This window comes from Rhamphochromis sp. 'chilingali' (genome assembly GCF_963969265.1).
Source record: "Rhamphochromis sp. 'chilingali' genome assembly, chromosome: 12".
NCBI classification, from domain to species: Eukaryota; Metazoa; Chordata; class Actinopteri; order Cichliformes; family Cichlidae; genus Rhamphochromis; species Rhamphochromis sp. 'chilingali'.
The window spans coordinates 24,831,576-24,854,681 of NC_137939.1; the positions used below are offsets into that span (position 1 = coordinate 24,831,576).

At 39.9% G+C, this 23,106-nt stretch overlaps 1 protein-coding gene across 1 annotated transcript in view; it reads right to left on the reverse strand.

The window, feature by feature from the left end:
* Positions 1–23,106, reverse strand: part of LOC308407602 (prickle-like protein 2) — a 36,301-nt gene that overhangs the window by 12,271 nt on the left and 924 nt on the right. The window lies entirely within an intron of this gene.

Here is a 23,106-nt window from a genome sequence, read left to right on the forward strand (position 1 = left end):
TGCACACATTACTGGCCCATGAATAATTAACAGCAGTAAAAATCGCCTCCACCAGCAAAGTATGAAAATGAAATGCAACTCATTTCGCAGGATATTTAGTGAGCCGGCAATGAGCACAGGATGGAGGTGTGTTTACATCTCATGGATTGTTATTTCAAAAGCTGATGAGTGGAGAGATATTACAATTAATTAATGCAAATTGGGAGAAACAATTGTTCTTTATAATGCTGTCTATGTCTCATATAAAAATGAGAAACCCATTGTGTTGCAATTAAATAGTGCTGTCTGACCAATGCGGACATGTACATAAAGATGAGACAGCAGATGACACATTTGTTCTGTGTCTGTAGGTCGTGCATCAAGGTCATAGCACTTGAGTGAGGAAAACAACACTAGATGATGGTCGCGGGAAAGCGTGAACAAGCCCTGACATTTGTGATTCAAAATGATTTTTCCCAAACTATGATACAGGTCTTCTCTGGCAATTTCAGAGAGCAACACCATTTCCTGCAGATTAGAAATCACATAAAAACACAGCTTAAGCAGTGGCCAAGGAACAGCAGACATTTCTACCGACTGAGCCAGTGAGTCAGCCTCCTTCCAAGCAGAGCTGAGTACTGTTTATCTCTCTAAGATGGGTGCTGCTGATTTCTTTGTGAAGAAAGATCGCAGGTATGTAACCTTGAGCCTCTAGCCTGGCCCGAGGCTGTTCGTCATTAGTGCACAGAGGCTGAGTAAGAGTGGGCCTGCTGGGTAACCTGCAGCCTGTTGCTCCAGACAGGCATCACTTCAAATGTGATGTCCACTGGCAATGTGAAATCAGATCAGTGATTCAGTGCTGAATTTTAACAAGATTCTGTCATTATTATTTATATGGTGACAAATTCTCTTGATACCATTGTTTCTATTGTCAATATTAAAGCGTCATTTGTACTCTAAGTCATATGAGATTATGATCAGTCTGATATGGCAGTCGATATATATCACATTGACTGCCATGTGTTGTTTCATTGTTTTTTATTATGGTTGTTTTCTTATTTAAGTGGCGCCCACAGTCACATATGGCGTCACTTGTTGCACATTACTTTTAAGGATCAGCTGGTCATTGGTGGATAGCCCAGGCTCTGGTTGCCTAGGTAACCCTCTAATGTGTTTAACAGAGCTGTTGAATGGAATGACTCATTCGAAGGCTCTGGTATTTAGTACCCTGTCATATGTCAATCATCGGTATCCTGTGTGTTCAAAAGTCTATCTCAGGACCCCCACATTTTGCACTGCCAGCATTTTTTTACCCACTGACTTTCTGTGATCTTTGGTCACCACGTCACTGCAAAATTGCTTTCTTTGTGTGACTGCAGCTTTATCAAAAGGCAAGTAGACTGATTTGTACATATAGCCAGCAGCTGGGGGGAAGAGGTATAGTTCAAAGTTAGAAAGAGGTTCAAGAAAACTAAAAACATAATAGACTGTATATAAAAGATAAAAAGCAAAAGCAACACAGAGGTGTCCTGGACTTGTAACCTTACAAATGGCCAGCACTAATTGCTCTCTTAATCTTTCCTGATAATTTTAGTATTTCATCTGCTAGTTTTAAGCTGTACTGAATACAATATGATCTTAAATTGATAAATCACAGTCCTCACTAGAGTCAAAAAGTACAAGGCAGGTCTGCTTTGTCATTGATAAGTTTCCCTATGAACAGATGGTGCCATTAGACTTCTATGCCAGATCTACCTTCTTGCTTGTCTAGCTTCTAAACAGCATGATGCCAATGGAGGTTTCACACGGTGACTTCACTAATCAATGACTGAGGTCACAAAAGCCAGATCTGTCTTTTTTATATCAAATGAAAGTTTATTACATGGAAATAAGCAACGACACCTCTGTTATAACTGTAAAAGAAAAGTAGCAAGCACTCCAAGTAGTCAAGGTTCCTGGCTAGGGATTAGTGACAACACTTTTTGTTAATTAAAAACAACTATAGATCTCATTCTAATGTTCTATGCATAAAATATACATCAGTAAGACAAAGCCACTGTGATGACGCGCTGATTGTTTCTGGTTTTGACATTTTTAAGTGAACCTCTTATCCCAAAGCAGCACACATGTCTGCTGATAGCGCCTTCAGTTGATCTTATGGGCCTGGTGTCAGTGATTTGTTTGGACACGTAATGAACACCTCTGAGACCCCGATCTCCGAGTTATCTAAAGAGAGATTGGCTTGGTTCAGCCAAGTATGTCATAAAGACTGAAGGCAGGGGGAAACATAGCTAGCCTTAATCTAATGAGGAATGATATGACTTCCCACAGCTCCAATATTACCTTAATTACATGTTGTGTCTTCTAAGCTAACAAGGCAGCCATAATTACAGAAGAATAAACTCGGTTTTACTCAGATTTTACAAACGTAAAAGTGCAGAAGATTTTAATTCTGTTCCTTTGTTATGCTGTCATTACACAAATACAGTGTGTCATTTACAGTGTGTAAAAGAAAGCAGCTTATATTTTAAAAATTGAATACAAAACATACATAAGGCGTAACAAACAAACATGCAATAGTGATCCTGTTCCCTGTGCCCAGTATTTGTGCTACTGAGGAGCATTTGGGATTCATTTTGCAGCACAAATTGTTAGATTGAGAGGACGACAGCGTCACTGTTCGCACCAGTGCTTCGATTAATGGTCCCTTCACACCCCACTTATTAAGATGTACTGTAAGTCTCTACTGTGCATTATTAAACAAAGACACAGTGTCCAACTGTTTGACAACACAGGGTGTTGTCTTTACACTCTAACTTTTGACTGAATGCACATTCAGCTGGTACAGAAGCCTGCTGATGAGTGTGTGACTTTTTGACGTAATACACACTCGCCAGGCCGACTGGTTAGTCATAGCACTCTCCTCTGTTCTTCCCCAGCAACACAAAGAGAGAGAGAGGAGAGACAAGTTGTGAAGTTCTGTTTCCTGGAGGAGGCAACTTCGGCATAATGCATTTTCAGAAAAAATGGGTAATGTATTTAGAGACGAAACAAACATTTTAACAAAGTTTTCTATTATTTTTTTTAACTTACATGTAATTGCCTTCTAGGCTTTGAACATTTATTTCACATGCCTTTGTAAATATTCCTGCCTCTTAAGAGAGTACTCTAATGGCTGATTTTGATTTTAGAAAATTATCATGTACTGCAATCATTTTTTTTCCAGTTCAAAACATGATGGTAATCTTTTTTTCACTAAAAATATATTTGCAATTTATTGCAAGAGAAAGTACAAAGTTTAAATGTTTCTAAACCATTTTCATAGATGTGTATTAACCATTTAAGTTGCCCCTATAATGGCTTTTCTTAGTTTTTAGTTCCTAAAGCTCTGTTTCAGATCACAATAGGAGAAGGTTAGCCTAATGTTGTCATCTCAGTCACACAGCTCTGGCTGTAAGAGCAGAAGAAGCTCCACCCCTCTCCTGTTCAAACCTTCTGTTTTGAGAGGGAGCCAATCAGAAGACAGGCAGCCTTAAAGGGAAAGGAGCCCCTCTGGGATAAATAAAGAATGTTGTGGTTGCTCTAATAGAGTCCAAGGTATAAAATAACAACCTGGAAATGAGCATAATAGGTCTACAAATATACCACAAAGCCTACTTAATGTACATTTAGTGTTATTTAGGTTTGAGGGTTTTTAAGTATATAGATGTTAAAGGGCTTTTGTAATTAACAGTGTGTGAAGATCTGAGGCAGAAATGACGTGCCATCTAATCGATACACTTTCACTGAAATAGAAAAAGGTAATTAGAAATTAGTCACGTTGCAGGAATAATCATTACATTATTCCTACAATGTGACTTTCTTGACTTTCACTATAACACTGCATAAACATAAATAATGCAATATGGAGCTGATTAGATTAAAACAAATGAAGAAAACAGAGACTAAAACAAATACCACATTTTCCTTACAGTAAAATGTAAATATCTTATATTGTCATGCTTCCACAATCCCACAATGATTCACATTTGTAGTATACTTTAAAAAATAATGGTCCTACAAAAAGTTCGAGCTTTACTGAAGAAGGTTTGATGTGGATTAAAACCCCTTCAGTGTTATTGTGAGTGTGAGAAAAGCTTTCTCTTCACTCTCTGATGATTTCAGTCTGTGATTGGTGAAGCCCCAGGCCAAACAGAGCCGTTCAGAGTCATTTCAGGTCTCTTGGTGACCTCCGTCGCTGGTCTTCTTCTTAAAAGGTCACTGAGTTTGTGAGGACAGCCTGCCTTGTGAGGACAGCCTGCCTTGTGCAGAACTACATCTGAGTGTAATCCTTTCATTTCTAAATAATTTATTTAGGGAGGTTCACTGAGCTGGAAATGTTCTTGTATCCATGACCTCACTTGAGCTTGTCAGATTTATTGTGGACTATATCAGACTGACACACCTTGGCACCCACAACTAATTATATGGCATCTAAAATCTGGTGGCTGCATCTGTGATCATTTGGAGCTTCATAATAAATACGGGGAACACTAATGCAAACAAGTGTTTCTTATTGGTAATTAATTGGGATAATTAAGCAGAGATATTATCACAGTGATCTAAAAAAGGGAACTTAATTCCACATGTATTAAATGTTGTTAAACTTAAAAGTGTGTGTGTTTGTGCGTGTGTGTGTGTGTGTGGGGGGGGGGGGGGGGGGGGGGGGGGGGCTATACTGGCAATGATACATAGAAATATAAATATCAGATACTGACGAATGTTATTTTAACCAGGTGCAGCGGCAAGTATACAGAAGAGAAGACAACTCAGCTGAAGTGTACCACAGAGAGGCTGCAGTCAGCCAACTGTAGGTCATTTGGAAAAACTCTGCAAGTTGCCATAGCAACCAATTGGTGTGCAAAGTCTTCAACAACACCCATCCAATGCGTGCCTGTAGAAATGTAGGCCCATGATTTTATTGATTTAATTATAACGTACAAAGATGGAGAATCTCCCCCTTCACTATATTTTCTCTTAACTATGTTGACATTATTAAATAATGGACAAGGCACACTGTGTTTCACTCTTAAATAATCTCTGAACCTGAATTTAGTTTTTCTATAATTTGCCTCTTCTTCACTCGAATCCAATTAGCGGAGCCTTCATTTACACATAAATTAATCGAGATTAATCCACATCTCTTTGCCAGAGGACAGAAGATCCTCACAACAAATTGGGTAATTTTGAGAACAAAGAGAAGAGGCTCGACGCACAATAGCTCCAATATTATTGAGAGAAGCGACTCTTGAAAGCATACGTTATCGGGAAACCGAAGGAAAGAGGCAAGATACAAAGAAACAATAGATAAAGGGCTGTAGATGCAGCGTTAAGAGCAATGCTTTTCCTTTTTCACGTGTCATGCTTCACCCACCTCCCTCCTTCCTCCTCCCATCCTCATGTGCCTCTGACAGGCTCTGTGTGGGTGTGCATGAGAGAAAGAGAAGGAGAGGGAGTGATGGAGAGAAAAAGCTCTTATTTATGTAAAAGCTGACATGAGAGAAGGTGCTCGGCTGAAGCACAGAGCCTGACCGAAGCTCTGTTAACCCTTCGCGGTCAGAGAAATGCCAATTAAAATGGACTACCTCCATGCCGGCGAGAAAGATGCTAAGCTGACTTTTAATCTCTTTATCTGTTCCCGATGTACAGAATGCCAAGAGTAATTACAATGTTACATTAGCTAACAAATTCCCTGCCTCTTTGCGTTTACAATCCTCTCTTTAAAACAACAAGCTTTTAATGGAGCTCTTCATATTCAAGACATTAGTCTGAATATTAGATCTTACAATCTGAAAAAACTGTCTTAAAGTGAATGCAATCACTCCCTTACTACACAAAATCAGGACAAAAGAGGCTTGTAATTGTCTCAACAGCATCTTGATTGTCAGCTACCATCAGTGCTGTATGCAGACAATTATGTCATTGTAAACAAACAGTGTGCAGAATTATAATCCCAGCATAAAGTAATTCATCACTTTTGCCTGTTGTGGCTTCTGCTGCAGTGTTTCAGCAAACTGTTCAGGGTTTAGGAACAATGTTAAACCTCTAAATATGTGCTTGAAACAATCAGTAAAATCAGATGCAACATATCCTCTCCTCTCTATTGGTAATGGCAGCACTTTGCCACTTTCAACAGCATCACGTTCTCAAAGACTCAGCACATCCGATTAAATATTAAAGGGCAGAGTACAGTGGGAGGTTTGAAGCTTGCTGCTCACACATTTTCTGCTGTGTATATATACTAGCTATACATATGTTAAAGAATGGGTAGTGGTTTAGTTAGCCTCTTTCTACATGCATAAGACAATACCCTGGGAAGGGCTTGGTACACAAATACACAAATTGGCATGCTATACGCAGTAGAGGCCAGTTATGGAAAATCTGAAACACATTTGCTTTTTGGCTTCAGTGGAGCTGTAAGGAAAAATACAAAGTAGCTGGTTTTGATGACCAGCAATTAAACATCTCAGCCAGGCCTCATTCATTTACCCATTCATTAGACGGATACTGCTAAGGTGGCACAATTATGCAGATACCGAGTGATCAAAATGCAAAATGGAAAACTGATAAAGAACCACTGGCTTACTTTGCTCATATTTGTTAAGTAGTTGTGCAAATTTTCTTAAACAGCTTCGCTGTTATTTTCCTACTTCAGACATCTCGTCTTAGCTCTTTCATCATACGCGATGAGGAGGACATCCAAAGATGGCGTCTCTTTGTGTCACTAATAATTTTCTAGTGACTTTCTAGTGACCCTCATTCTCAGAGTTCTTTGGTAATTATCTGCCCAAGGCCCTTACATGTCTAGGTTTAAAACATGGAGGTGTAGGAACTGGACAGTAGAATGTAGTTATAAATTTAAAAAGTAAAAAAGTAGTTAAATAAACTATGCTGTCAGTTTGTTGGTTTCATCCATTGACATCCGGATCCTACGAACTTGCACCCGGTGCTGCACTGTGAAACTAATTTGGTTGCTCATCTCACTCCTCGCTTGCGTAATCAGCTGATATAATCAATTTCACGGGACCACAGATGGATGAAATCTGGTATCGTCCTCCTCACCTCGACCGGCTTCCTCATGCAAATGGCTTTTCAGCGGCTCGGCAGGTATAGTTTGGTTTGGCACTGACTGAGCGTGTTCGGTTACACTCAAAGACGCAAGAAGAACTCTTACTCGTGTTGAAATCAGCCACGACGTGATGTCCTTTCACAAACACTTAACTGTACTCAGACAGATTCATGGTGACACAACAAAGCACTTTTGGCAGGACTGAAATAGTAACCTACTGCTCCACTGACGCTGGTGTGTGTGAGCCTCCCTGCTGGACTAACAACAGCCCAAAATGTCAACCCTTGGCCTCTTTCCCCTCCCCTGCTGACCTCACTGTTATCCCTGATTAATAATAAAGGGTTATAAACACATGCACAGTCTGCTCGCACACATTTGAGATTCTTGAACGCACAGCCTTTCCAACCTGTCACCCAACGACAGACGGAATTATCTGAAGCAGCAGGAAGCAAGTGTGCCAGAGCACAGTTACCTTCCATAGGGGATAATGGCACGGCAACAGGTTGTCACAAGGTAAGTGTGGCTGTGCAAATACAGAAACTCTTAGATGTATACACTCAATGAAAAGGAAAGCCTCTGCAACAGCATGGCAACTGGGCAAGAGGCTTCACAGGAAATGTGTTCTTTGTTTTTCTAAACGTAGATACACAGATGAATAGGATGACAAGAAGGCAAAAAATTTCAGATTAGCTTTTACTGGGAATAAATCTTGAAAATGCAATCTTTCAAGTTATTTCAGCATCCTTCATTCCTCCATCTTGTTTCTTAAACCACACACGCACAGACGGGGAGGTGTGTGTGCGTGTTTGTGTGTTCAACGGCTCTCTGAGGCCTGCGTGAAGAATCATTATCAAGGACGCTCATAAAAAACAGCCAACACACTGCTAATTCTCATCTCCGGATAGAAGCTAGAAATCTTGAAGAGAAGTTTATGATTTTACACATGAACGATTGGTGGCTGTCAATTTGTCATCCATCCACAATTATATAACCCTTCATTTCAATAACAATCGGCTCTTGTAGTGCCAATCAGCTCATAATCCAGTTATGAGGATTAAATTCTTACTGCAGCTTATTTGGATCAGGACTAACAAGAAATTAATTGAAAGGGGCTGACCCTATAGGAATAATGTTCTGCAGTTCAGCTGGCAGAACAGACTGAGAAAAGCTCTGAGTAAGTGACAATACTGGTGATATAATTGGGAACATAACACACACTCAGACTGGCTGTTTGCATTTTTCACGCAGTGTTGTCATCAATAGCTGGAGGGACAGGATTTTCATGTGCTGAAGCTTTGGATCCTAAAAAGTACAGGCGACTAGACCAAAATGCTTAAAATTAAAGCAAATAAAGCACTCTCTCTATCGCTGTCCCTTTCTCTCTCTCTCTCTCTTTCTCTCTCTCTCTCTCTCTCTCACACACACACACACTGTTCATTTTCTTGATGTGCTAATTGCTGGAGGTGTGTTTCTGAAATCCAAAGTAGGACTCTTTTACCTACAGATGCACAAAATTTCACAAGAACCTGAAAAGCTGTAATTAAAGGGTGACACATTTCTGCTCCTCTCCCACTGTGTGTGGGATGGCCTGAAATAGAATTGCAGGGTTTCAACAGGCGAATCACACTCTACACCGCTGCACAGGCACCATCCGGCGACTCGGGGGAATGGAAATGGATACTGCCCGCATCCTCGTATTTGTTGGAATTTTAACGAATGATCAGACAGACAGGTGCGATCGGGTACGATGACAAGCAGAGCTCTGAGGAGCGATGGGCTGCCACAGGCACAGTGACTCTATCTGAAGTTGTGATATATATATATATATATATATATATATATATATATATATATATATATATATATATATATATATATATATATATATATATATATATATATATATATACATATAAACACACAAAGTGAATCAGTCTCCAGACCGAGCCTGTGACCTGTGCAAGTGGGGCAGCTGGGCGGGCAACGGCGCATGTTTTCCCTCAACAGCTGCTGGTGATTCATAAACTGAGGCTAATTCCTGTGTGTGATGCCATTTACATCATTTGCCTGAGGGTGTACTCTTTAATATGGGACCGTTATTATTCCACAGCGCCTTGTGTTGCTGGTGGGGTAGAGGGTACATGTGCGCTATATCTGTGCTGCCTTGTATTTGTTTGTCTGTGCATGTGTGTGTGTTAATGTGCCTGTGCGAGTATGTGAGAACGAGAGAGAGCGAGAGAACACGAGAGAAAGAGTCTGTTGCTATGCACTTTTACACATCCTCCCACTGGTCTCTTCACATGAAAAATCATGGCAGAGAGAAGATGAACACACATAGCTGGGCCATTTTCCTGTAATACAACAACATTTTAGCCACAAAAGCACGGAGAGCTTCAGCGGAGCATCAGAGGTCGGCCAGATCCCAGAGCCGTCTTGATGCTGTGAGGGAATAGGGCTCGAACCCCTTTAAATTGCTTGTTGTTTTGCCGGATTGCTCCATTACTACAAAGGATTCCAGGGTCAGAGCAATGAGGAAGTCACTGCTGTGTTTTATTGTTGAGTCAAGGCAGTATGTAATTTTGCGGTTAAACCTAAGGTGGGGAGTAATGTTATATTGGCTATTATGTAAGTTCTGATTTACATAACGATTTACAAACTAGGTGCATGTATGACTGAAACAATTGTCCTTTCTCCCACTGACTGTAAACAAAGCGATGTGCAACGTTTCCATGAAGAAAACAAATGTTGTTGCTTCTCAAATAAGCAAGTTTTCTTGGGGTTTTTTTGTTTAAATTAGAGTTCAGATAATTGGTTTGGTTACAATTAAGATAATGCAGTTAGGGCTGGTCACCTTTGTTAAACTTTTATTTTTTATTTTTTTATTATTTTTTTTCTCCTTTTATTTTTTCTCTGCCAATCTCCTCTCCTCAACCCCTTCCCTTTGCAGAGTTTCACTCCTTTGCACCTGTCTCTATTCCTTCTAGAGTTTTTTTTTCAGTTTTGGTTTTTGGTAATGTTTTTCTCCCTCAAATGACTGACGCTGTCATTTATTTTGTTGGGAGGGCAGTAAATGTGCCAGAGCTAAATGAAATGGGGCACATTTGGACAGCAGCTTTATTGGCTTTAACAATAAGTTCAGATAAAACGGTGCAACACTGCAGATTAAACACAACTCAGAGAGGAACTTGACATAGGGGTATACTGATTTAATTGTAGTTCCCTTAAAAAAAGCAATTTCATCGTGTTACTTCTTTCCTGTGTAATTACCCAGTGTTATTATACAACCTACAGCTATGCTCATTGGGTTACGACCGGCGCTGACAATTGCACACATATGAAACACCAGTATATGTGCACCCCTAAAGGGATGAATTATATAAGATGAAATATGTTTAAGGCCAAGAAAGAAAACCCTTTTCTTTTTCTGAAACTGGTTGGTTATGATGCTACAGCACTCTATGAATTTCACAATCTCATCGCTCCCTCCAGAAATAATGTTAAAAATCTCAATATATTTCCATAATCTCCCTTTTACTGGCAGCGAACTAGCCGCAATGTTTTTTTTTAAACCGACGCAGAAGGGCTGATGAATGTGTGGATGCTGCCATATGGGAAGGATTTACTTCTCACAGTGCATGTGTAAAGTGCTGTCCATACGAAGAGTCGTCTTTTCATGTTCAGACCAGGGCTTAGTTGTGTGAGTGCTTTGCAACGTTTTGGATCACCTTCCCAGTGCAGCCGTGATCAGTTAAGTATAAGTGGTACAACGGAGAATAAATCACATCTTTTCACACAGCTTTCTAGCAAATAGTTGGTGGTCCACTGAGGTAGTAGTAGATGCATCATTTTTGCTGTAAACAAAAAGCAAGCAACAGAGACCTCTGTGCAGATAGCAATGTGCACTAGCAACATTTGCTCCCCGCTGGACCCGGGTTTTACACAAAGGAAACACAGAACTGAATATATAAATTACCCAAAATCAAAAGATTGGAGAAAGTAGCCAATAGAGGCATGATTCATTTGACACCCTCTGTCATTGCTGTAGCACTTTCCCAAAACCCATGCTTTGTGGAGCGACTCAACAATGGACCTCATGTAATGACTCACGCCAGCAAACAAAAAATGCAAGTTGACTGTGACAGGACAAAAGAAGCACACAACAAGATGAGACAAATTTATTAGCTCTCAGTAGAGCCAGACAAAACCGGGGTGAGATGGTCTAACGGTGCTACAGGTGTTCCCAGTGAAAATGCAAATCTGTTAACCCTCGCATGAATGAAAAACTTGCTGAGAGAAAAAAAAAAAAGACTACATATAGACCAGCAGTGGCTACCATTATTTCTGATAGAGCCTTTTTTTTTATTAACTTATGACCTTTAGTCACAAGCGATATGATGCAGCACAATAAGACCAACACCAGCTAGTCTGTGTGGCTAAATGAAGAATAAAAGATGGCTGTGACATTGCTTGAATAATAAAAAAGCAGGCCAATCTTGATCCGTGTACCGAGGCGATCAGTTACCATTAGCCTAAAAGCCATTCAGCTAGCAGCTCAAAGCTGTAGACATTATCACAAAACATAATTAACTAATGAGAAAAACCTGGTGGCCATTAGCCGGGATTCTGCAGCTGAAGGGCAGTGACAAGACGTCGGACTTAAATGGGTTATAGCACCGGGGACAAATATAGTGAGTGCGCGTGTTGGTGTGTGTGAGAGAGAGCAACCGTTGGGCTTACAAAGGGTGAAATAAGAGGAACAATTATGATACCTCATTTTGTGATAAGAGCGGCTTCCCAGACGGAAAGAAAAATAAATATATCAAGCACCTTAATAGAGGGTAGATAACTGAATAAGGTTTGGTGTAAGAAAAGGCAGACAGTGAGATGGAGATTATGCAGGGTAGGATAAAAAGGATAAAAATGATACCAACAGAGGTGAGGAGACAAGGGGTCCAAGGGGAGAAGTCTCCGTTCCTGACTGAACTACAAATGGAGCCCAATCAGCCTCGAAGTTGCCAAGTTTCAGATTTAAGAGCTTTAAATCTGTCAATCTGTCTGGTGAAAGAATGATGTCTAACAGAGTTTGTACTTAGACTACATTAAGATAAGATAAGATAAGATAACCTTTATTAGTCCCACACGTGGGAAATTTGTTACACTTATCTTGCCACTGATATACTCTTACAGATGTGAAAGCTGACTATTAATGTAACCTTGTAATCTGAGGTGTCAAAATGATAACTACAACTGCAAAGTTATACAAAGTGAGCAACTCACTCTTCTGCTAAAAGATCATTAGAAATCCATAGGTGTGGAGCAAAAGGTAGAAATTAGCAGACTGGTTAAACAAATTCCCTTACAGACACAACGATCCAAGCCAGAAAACAAACAAATTGAAATGCAAAGGTATAATAAAACATCCTGATCTGGTTGAGATTTTTACAGTCTAATTGGCTTTTAACAGTACTGCTCTTGTCCAAAGGCAATAAATCTACTACAACATCTGTTCAGCGAAGCCTATAAAGCGACGCAAAATGGAAAGCTCTGTATGTTGTTGGATTAACAAGTGCCATTAAATCATGTCTGTTAAAAGAGTAAGAGGTACTTAGCTTCTCTAAAGTCATTAATGGATGATTTAGGGCTTGCCTGAGCAACGCTCTGCGGAGACCATGCATGACGCTGCGAGCCCTGAGAATGGGGGAGCGTCCTGCTGTTGGAAAAATCATTAGCCGAAACCTCAAATTCAATTACTTCCTCGTTACTGGATCTCCCCTGATGGTGCTCTGGAGGACTTTGCAGCCAAAATAACTCCCGTAACTCCTCCACCTTTGTGATCTCCCCTGCCAGATGAGAGGGCCAGCATTAGCAGCTGCCATCAGGGATCAACACAAGCAGAAGGAGTCAGAGAAACATTTGGGGGCGTTAGCGGGGGACAGCAAGTAAATAAATATAAATGAAGTCCAAAATGATGAGGTACGATTAGTTTTTGACCAAATAACACCAAATAAAGTTTGATTCAAAAATAGAAAGCGCTTGTTTTTTTGTTTTTTTACAGGTACTCTGACATTTACTTCGGTAAAAGTCATCAGTATTCAAAATCCTTCATTTCTCATTATAATGGCCAAATCAGAGATGCAATCATTGTTGTTCCAATATGGAAATACAGTTTCAGAAATTCTATTTAAGTTTTAGTATAGCATTATTGCATCTGTAGACCTGCTAACAAATAACACATTTAATTTAATGTAATTATTATTTTTAGCAAAAGCAAAAATATGCAAAATGCAAGGAAAACCTTAATTTAATCTTAAAAATGTATCATAGCCAAGTAGAAAATATAAATACTCAAATAAGGTAATATTTTAAGTACTTTTAAGTACTTCTACGTATTTTAAGTGAATACCACTTGTCCACTAACTGCATTAAGTTAAAAACCTAAATGAAGGCGTTAATAAAAAGATGGAAAAAGAAAGTGAGCGTGTAGGCTGTGAGCACCTTTCTATACTCTTCTTGGCTTCCAGGAGTCCCAGAGGGAATGGTTGAGCCTGCAGAGAAAGCACTGTTGGGCTGAGACAAGTGGATTAACAGTGATCTTATTTTGCTTGATGAGGGGGTTGATGAGAGGCAGGTGCTGCAGCTTTGGAGCAGATTTGTTGGTCAGAAGTATTTGAGTTTGAGTGGTTTTTACAAAGGGAGGCATAATAGCTAACAACTTTGCCCGCATTATGTTCTCGTGTTGTCAAAGCTGTCCACATTGATGCAGAGCTCATAGGAGGAAACCAAAGATTTTATCTGTGAAGTAATTATCCTGCAGCTTCACAAAAATGAAAGGTGTTTGATTTCAGTATAGTTTTACATTTACCTGCACAACATGATTTGTGGATATCCATTTAGTCTCTAAAAGGGCTTTCCCAATGCCTCTGATGAACCCCTGGGCTGCATAAAACATGTCTATTGGATGGATTGCCACGATATTTGATACAGACATGCCCTGTTCCGCTCAGGATGAATTTTATTCACTTCTAGCAACCATGGGGAAGTCAAAATTTCTTGGCATTATGCATGTGTTAGAATAGGACTGTGAACATGCTAAAAATGCTTTTACCTGACATTAGGATTTATCTCATAGCATCTCTATTAAAAAAAAAAAAAAACAGAAGTACAGCCTTGCAGAGCTGTGGTGTGACTATTGGGACAGTTTAGCTACCCTAAACTGGCAACTATAATCAAAACTCAGCTACAATATAATCACCTTCTCCTGGTTGAAATTGTCTGAATGAAACTGAATCCTAAACCTCCTGAGAAACCCTCCTTCAGCCAACAGAAGAGAGAAGAGATCACTTTATTGGCCAAACTTCCCAAATCATAGAGTGAAAATGCAAATATAAGAAGAAATATGGTTCACACTGTTTTTATACAATCTAAATCGTATTGGAGTTGAAGGGGGTATAATATGAGTTCATGAGATGAGATTTGAGGAGAGAAATGGGAAAGTGAAAAAGATAAAATAAGAGGAAAAGTCTGAATTTAGATATTTTCTTAAGACGACAGCTAAAATTCATGGAATGGGGAGGTGACATAGAATAGCAAAGGTCTCTGGATTTAGATCGAGGGTGTTTGGGTGATGGGATTTCTGTCTGCTTTTTATGCATTTTTCTCCCTTCTCTGCAACCTGGGTATCAAGTGAGAACTGCCAATCAGTAAAAAAAAATGCCTTTGGGTACTGACAAAGAGCACAGAAGACCTTGGAGCAAGAACCGCATCCTATGCATTTTTTAAAAATCTAGTATGCATTATTTAAAATGAAGTCAAGCAAAAGCAAAAAAAAAACTAAGACTGAATTAATATCAAGATCCAAAAATTTAATGAAAATATTTTATATAATTTTATTTATTTCAGATAATTCACTGTTTATATATTAACATTTATTTAATGGTTCAATTTGTGAATGTAGAAATTATGTTTGAAGTTATCTTTCATCTTGCCATTACCAAGTTAGACAGAACTGCCTTAATTCCTAATGGCACAAATTTAACAAGGTGCCGGAAACATTCTTCAAAGATTTTGGTCCATAATTACATGAAAGGATTACACAGTGTTGTTGGCTGCACATTCATGATATGATTCTCCTGATGCACAACATCCCTAGAAAGGTGCTGTACTGGACTGCGATCAGGTGACTGTTCATGTTCAAGAAACCAGACTGAGATGATGTGAGCTTTGTGGCATGGCACATTGTCCTGTTGGAATTAGCCGTAGAAGATCTTAAAGGAATACTCATGAAGGCCGTGGCATTTAAACAATGTTCATTTGACATCAAGGGGGCTAAAGTGTGCCAAGAAAATATCCCTAACACTATTACACCACTTGAACCACTGTAGTGGTTGTAGTTGGAACCACTAATACAATGCAGGATGGGCCCATGCCTTTATGTTGTTTATGCTAAACTGTGAACCCACCATCTGAATTTCACATCATTAATCAAAAGTCATCAGACCAAGAAATGGCTTTGTGGCCTTCTGTTGTCTGATTTTAGTGAGTCTGTGCAAACTCTAGCCTCATTTTCCTGTTATTAGCTGTCAGAAATACAGCAAATTGCTGTAACCGATTTACTACAGCAGAAGACCATAGCAAATAGGCTACGGTCTTCTGCTGCAATAGCCAATTAGCTTTAAGGTTTGATGTGTTGTGCATTCAGAGATGCTCTTCTGCATACCTCGGTTGTAACAAGTGGTTATTGTGAGTTACTGTCTGACCATTCTCCCCTGATTTTTTATATCAAAAAGACATTTTCTCCAAGAAATCTGCTGCTCGTTGGATAATTTCTCTTTTGTCTACATTGAAATTCCTTTAAATCACCTTTATTTCCAATTTTTATGCTCAGTTCAAACTTCAGCATATTTTAAAACATGACTTCAGTGTCATACTGTAAAGCTGCAACGCTGGTCATTTTAAACCACTTCAAGGTCACATTAAATCATTCAACTGTAAATTGTACATTTAGACTGTTATTGATATTTTTTTTTACCTTAATTTTAAAGTGTATATTTATTCCTTTTATATTTACCTTAGTCTTCAAGTATATATTTATTTCTTACTCTTCTTATATTTATTGTTGTTTTTTGCACTGAATGGAACTGGAGCCTCATCATCTCATCTCTCTATATACTGTACTGTATATAGCAGAGATGACAATATAGTTTACTTTGACTTTGACTAAATATCTCTGTTATATGGGCCCTGGCTCATCACATCATATCAACATATATTTTTATACTGTTCAACTCAATCAAATTACATTTCTAAGACACTTAAGTCATTTGTTGTGTATATAAGTCATGTTTAGTTCTTCAAATAGTGCTTAAAATAAAGATGTAATTTTGTGGCATTTGCGATATTCACTTTTAAATATCGTAAAATTAATTAACTTTAAGAAACTTTAAGCTAAGCATGAAGTACTTTAAATATCCATGTCGTTTACCATCATAGAGCCATGAGTGCATAGACTTCTCACCCAGGCTGATTGAATATGCTTTCACTGGCATTTTATGACCATTTGAGATATTTTGGATGTTAAAATGTGCTCCATGGGTCCGTGTGTGTTCAAAGGCATTTTCATAAACATAAAAATGCTATTTCAGAAGACCAATGATGATGCCATTAATATGAGTATAGAGTGAGTATTAAACCTCAGGCCACAGCATAACCACAGATGATTCCCCTCGAGTTAACGTTTCTCATATCCATCAGTTAGTCAGGTCAAACTTGCACCACCATCTACAACAGTAACACCGGCGGCAGCATTTACATCATGCTGTCACTCTCCCCGGGCAGTAATCCATACACCTGCACTACGACTGCAGCCTCTGTTTGTCCCTTATTCTCTCTGTAACTATTAATTTCAGGGAAACAGCCTTTCTCTGACTAAGCACAAACTGCGAGTTGTTCTCTTAGTGATCCCTATTGTATGCCAGTCAGCATTTTGCAGGATACACACTGACTGGATGGAAACTGCTGAGATGCAAAGTGGCGCCGCACTGAAGAAACACATAGTGGTGAATCGAGCTTAAACCCCAAGCTGTACAAATCTTTCTGCCTCTCTGTCCTCCTTGTCTGTTCCTTACTTCTTCCATCTTCTTACTTCTTTTCGTCCAGTAAAAGTATGCGGGGGCTGTTTGAACTAGAAGCATCACAAATGGCCAATAGCAAAACAGAAGAGCAGATGGCAGGAAGAGTGGGTCCAGATGGGAAGCTTTGGCCAGATGAGCGAAGCTGGTGCAGGAGCATACTGACACTAAGTGCTAAGGAATCTTTAAAGAACCAGTGAGTCAGGATGTTGGTGTTGAGTAACTAGGGCAAACAGGACCACGATGAAGCTTTGGGAACAATTACAGAAGTTTGGTCTGATCAATTCACAATGGTCTCAGCGCTACAATAAGCTTTAATGAGCAAGTTAATGATTGGTTTATTCAAACCAATTAAAGTGCTGTAATATGAAGCTTGGGAGAACATTAGTCATCAGACAGCAGGCAACCACAGGGAATCATCGAAGGTGCACTTGAAGAGGAGCTTGATTAACGACTAGTTTGAGGGTAAATATTCACCTTTCATTCCACATGGAAATAAAATCACTTTTTTCTCTAAGTCAGACATTATAAGGAACATGATTCACATGATTTCCTTACTGTGTATTCTCCTTTTAGCAGTCAGGTATTGAAACCTACCTTCTATTTTCTTTTTCTAAGATCATCTTTTGGATGTTCTACTACATTTTTATTAAGCTTCTTCTTTGGCTTTATTTGGCTACTCCCTTTAGGGGTCACCGCAGCAAATCATCTATCGCAATCTCACCCTATCCCTAGAATCCTCCTCTGTCACACCAACCCTCTGTACGTCTTCTTTCTCTACACCCACCCACCCACCCACTTTCTCTGTGGTCTCCCAGCTCCACCTTCAACACCTTTTGTTCGGTATATTCACTATGCCTCCTCTGCATATGCTCATACCATCTCAGCCGTGCCTCTCTAACTTTGTTTCCAAACGGCTCAACCTAAGCTGTCCCTCTGACATACTAATTTCTAACCCTGTTTCCCTTTGTTCACTTCAAATGAAGATCTTAGCATCTTCCTCTCTTGCTGCTATCCTTCTGTCACAGATCAGGTGGGTCAGGTAGGGTGGAGTTGGTCCATGAACTTGCTTCTTTAACTCTTTTGTCTGTTGCTTTGGATGGTTGATCCCAAGTATTTAAACTATTTTCACTTCCTCTACTCCTGCATCTTCAGTGTTATGCCTCTCTTTCACATCCATGTATTCTCTCTTGCTTCTACTGACTTACTCCTTTCTCCAGAGCATACCTCCACTTTCCCCGGCTCTGTTCCACCCATTCCCTAATCTCACTGCAGACCACAATGTTTTCTGTGAACATCAACATCCACTGAGTCTCCTATCTCATCAGGCAGCCTGTCTTTCAAAAAGACAGACCAGGTAAAAAGGTGGTGGGAAACCTATCAAAAAATAAATAAGTCTTGGTAAAAGCTGTATGTAGTAAAAGTAAAGCTACTACAATTAAAAAAGCAACACTCATTTTAGGTTTGACAGCGTTTTAGTAGGTAAAAGTGAATGCTTTGACATGAAGTGAGCTGCGGTTTGGGGAAGGCCTTGAAGGGGACTGGCGACGGCTCCCGGGCCTGGCAGATCCCCATGTACTAAATAGAAGTGAAGAAGTTGAAGAATGGAGAACAAGGAGGGAGGGAGGGTGGGGCACGTAAACGAGAATGATCAGCTTGCAGAACTGGGGGAACTTATATAGATGACAGCCGAAAGGAGCGTGTTTGGAGGCATGGTCCTGCTCCTGAAATTACAACACAGAATCTCCAATAATAGTTAACCTACTCATGAAAGCAAAGGAGTATAATCTTCCTACACGGACATATAGACTTACTAGACACTTCATTTGGTAAACGTTCCTCATACAAGTCGAAACCTCTTTTGGCTTCAGAACTGAGTTAATTTTTCTCATCATAGATTTAACGTGATGATGACATGATAGCATCATACAGTTGCACATCCATGATGAGAATCTCCGGTTCAACAACATCCCAAAAGTGCGTTCCTGGATCGAGATCTGGTGACTGTGCGGGTCATTTGAAATCAAGAAACCAGTTTGAGGTGATCTATGCTTTCTAACATGTTTTTTTATCCTGCTGGAAGCAGCCATCAGAAAATGGGCAGTCTGCAGTCATAAAGGATAGATATGGTCAGCATCAATACTTTGGTAAGCTGTGCTATTTAAGTAATCCTTATTTGGACTAAGGGGCTCACAATGTGCCAAGAAAATATCTCCCACACCGTTACAACACCACCAGCCTGAACCACTGATACAAAGTAAAATGGATTCTGGTCCTACCATTGAATGTTGCTGCAAAAATTAAGACTCAGGTGTTTTTTATCCATCTGCTGTCCACCAGCATTGGTGAACCCGTGTGAACTGTAGCCTGGGTTTCTTGTTCTTAGCTGACAGGCTGTGTGGTCTTCTGTGAGCCAATCTTGTTCAATGTTTGAAGTATTATGCATTGATAGATGCACTTCTGCATACCATAGCGGTGATCCGTTGCCTTCCTATTAGATTCAAGCAGTCTAGCCATTCTCCTCTGACGTCTAGCATCAACAAAACATTTTCACCCAGAGAATTGCAGCTCATTAAAACTCAGAGATGGTCTCAGCAGATCAGCAGTTTTTGAAATCCTTAGCCAGCCTGTCTGGCACCTACAACCATGCCACATTCAAATGTGTTCACAGATGTTCTTCTGTCACTTAAATCACCTTTCTTCCCCATTCTGATGTTTGGTTTGTACTCAAGCAAGTTGTCTTGGCTGTGGTGACTTTAAAAAGCCATGTGACCTTTGAAGTAAAACCAGCTTTTTAAGCTTTGCCTTCAGAAGGCATTCAGGACTCACTTCCTTCTCATGTTCACTCACTGGTTTTGTATGTTGTAGGGAACATTTGAAGCATCACTGTTATGTGTGGTAGTGGGTTCTTGGACTAAGTTGGTCCACATTTTTTGTGGTAATTCACTGTATTCATAAACTTGTCTGTACACAGCAAAAAAAACCCCATAATAATCAATTTTACTGTACTTGTGTTTCTTTTCAAGATATTTGAGTTATTTGGTAATAAATATTTCCACGATTGTTTGCTTTTGCTTTTGCAAATCTGTAGCTATGCGCTTGGGGAATCAGGGTGGAGACACACATGATTAAAGTGCCTGGTACCACTGTTTCATCTGTGAACTTCTGCGTGCCCATTTGTTTTCATGTTTATGAGAATAAGGAAGAGCAATATATTCAACAGTGAACTAACAAGGTCCCACCTGAGACCTTTAGTGCCACAAGGTAGCCGAATGAGTCAGTTAGGTCTCAGCACATGGTGTCCTGCTGTATTGTATGTCACACTTTGGTGCCTCAACAGGCTGCTTCTGTGTTGAGTTCTTCTCTTAGATGACAGTGTGCGCTCTTTGTTCTGGCTGTGTCTCGTGACGGCTCTGCAGTGTGCTGTATGAGTCTCGGGCTGCGTCACCACTGACTGTAATAGCTGAACACTGCAGGGTGGAAAAAACACTTTAACCTGCATGAATTTTGTAGCTCTAAAAGAAGAAAATAAAAAAACAGAACCCGACCAAATAGTGCTATAAATCACAAATTAATGACTAAATAGATGGCTACACTGTGCTCTTCTTGCATTTTGAAAAGCAAAATAAGATGAACGGCAAATAACTTTTTTTTCCCTCAGTAGCTACATCGTCAGCGATATGCCACAGAAAGGCTGTGACTCGGTAATCAATAATATGCTTGTACAGCGAACATAAAAGCATCAAAAGCTCGATTTTCACGAAGCTTCTCTCCACCATTATCTCCTAAGTGAATACAATTCCCATTTTAATTTAATCAGGCACAGCAGGATGAACTCATGGGGTCCTGCTTGGAATTGACTGCAGTAAAAACACTAGTTTCATTTCCTGTTTGGAAGCCTTTTCCAAAGGGTGGCGTTTTTAAGCTACTGTACAAATTATCACCATGGCAACCAGAGCTATCTGGAAAAATGCAACAAAAATGGTTAAAACCACAACACAAAACAAAAAAAACACTTCTGTTTAATACGCCTGCAATTACAGGAGCTAATCTTTTATTTGGTGTTTGAGTGGGAGGTCAACTGCAATACATGTGTAAATTAAATAAATAAGTAATTCATACCAAAAAATAAAAAGTCTGCAGATCTACCTACTCATGGCAATCCTTCACTCCATCACTCTTATTCTATTTTATCAACCTTATGTAAGAGAAAGGTCATAGAATATCTATTATTTAACGCCTCAGTCACGGTATATTACATTATTAATCACCTCAGTATAGTCTCTAAACACACACAGTGTGACTCTGATTCTGACCCAGGTGCCACATAAAACAGATCTGCAATCTCCCTGGATCACTTAATTAGAAGACCATAAAAAGACAGCCGCTCACTTCATAACCACAAATAATGTCTGCACAAATTTAACAAACAAACCATTAAAAAAGAAATCTGCCACCACTAGTGATTTGTCAGCGGGCAATCAAGAGGCTTCCTTGTGATCCATTGTTAGAATAAAAACTGAACATGAATGGCAATGCAAGTCTAAATTCTGAACATGTCCTTTGAGGGAAGTGAACAAACAGGCTTTGTGTAGCTGATACAATTGTATAACATCTGACTGAGCCACCTGAACTGTCAGCATATCAGGGCCATAAAAGCAGCACAGAAGCAGAAATGTACTGTGAAAGCGCCGCATGGGGCAGAGCAGCAAGAGCTCTGAGACACCCGCCCACCCTTCCTGAATCAGCCGTTTCTGTGGCGACCAGAGCGGAGAGGGGTGGAGGGAGGCGCATGGTAAAAGTGAAGAGACAATTTCAAACCTGGTGGGAGAAACATGGATGGATGGATGGATGGATGTCGGTACATATATACTGGAGGTTGGGTGAAAAAAGGAGGTGGCACAGTCAATGGGGAGCTTGGGCTGTTTTTTCAACATCACAGCAGTGACAGATTGACAGTTGGAGGCAAACAACAGCAGCAAACACCGAGGGGAATTTTCGCTGTCAATGGCAGCCCAGATCACGGTCATGGCTCAGGGGTTTAAACCATCTAAACACTGACAATGTGTCTCTGTGAAATCTCGTTCAGCCATATGCTTTTATTCAAAGGATTGTATTTCTCTGTCCTCTCTTTAAGCAAATCATACAGGCTTGAAGTTGGTCAGATTCAGGCTTAGTTCAAAGACAAACTTCAAAAGAACTAAAGTCCATTCAACAAGTTCTGCAGTGGAGAAAATAATTCTAGACCAACCTGCTGATTCCCTGCGGTAAACATTCATGAGCTGCCATTACACGTAATTACATCCCAGGATGCAGTACAAGTGACGAGTGTTACACACCAATATGGAGGAGAAGGTGCTAAAGAGGAATCCAGCTTTGCAACACAGTACAAATAATTACGTTTGGGCTCAATCAGGGCAAAACAAATAAAGAAATCAGCACTGATATGATACACTAACACAGACAGGAGAAAAGTGGACATGTGAGCCAAAAAAAAAACCTTATTCCAAATTAACAGCAGACTGTTTGCTGCATATAACGCCACAGAAAAAAGGCATGCATGATCTGGCCCATTAGAGAGATCTTTGATTTGATGTCAGCTCTATTTTTGAAACCAAGCCAGTATGCTGAGAACCTTATTATGTAACAGATTAGATGTTAAAGCGAGAATATTGCTACAGTCTTAGACTACAGCGATCGCATTCTACCAATGCTACAATAATTAGGGATGGATGCAGTCGTTCTCTTGCGCAGTTGAGACGAAAGGCTCACGCTAAGCTCAAGAAAAACAGCGTAAATCTGAAGTGTAAACTCCTGCAGATATTCCCGACAGTTGTTGATAAACTACTGTGTCCACACGGACAAATTGCGGGCTGGAACGGAGGCGCAATC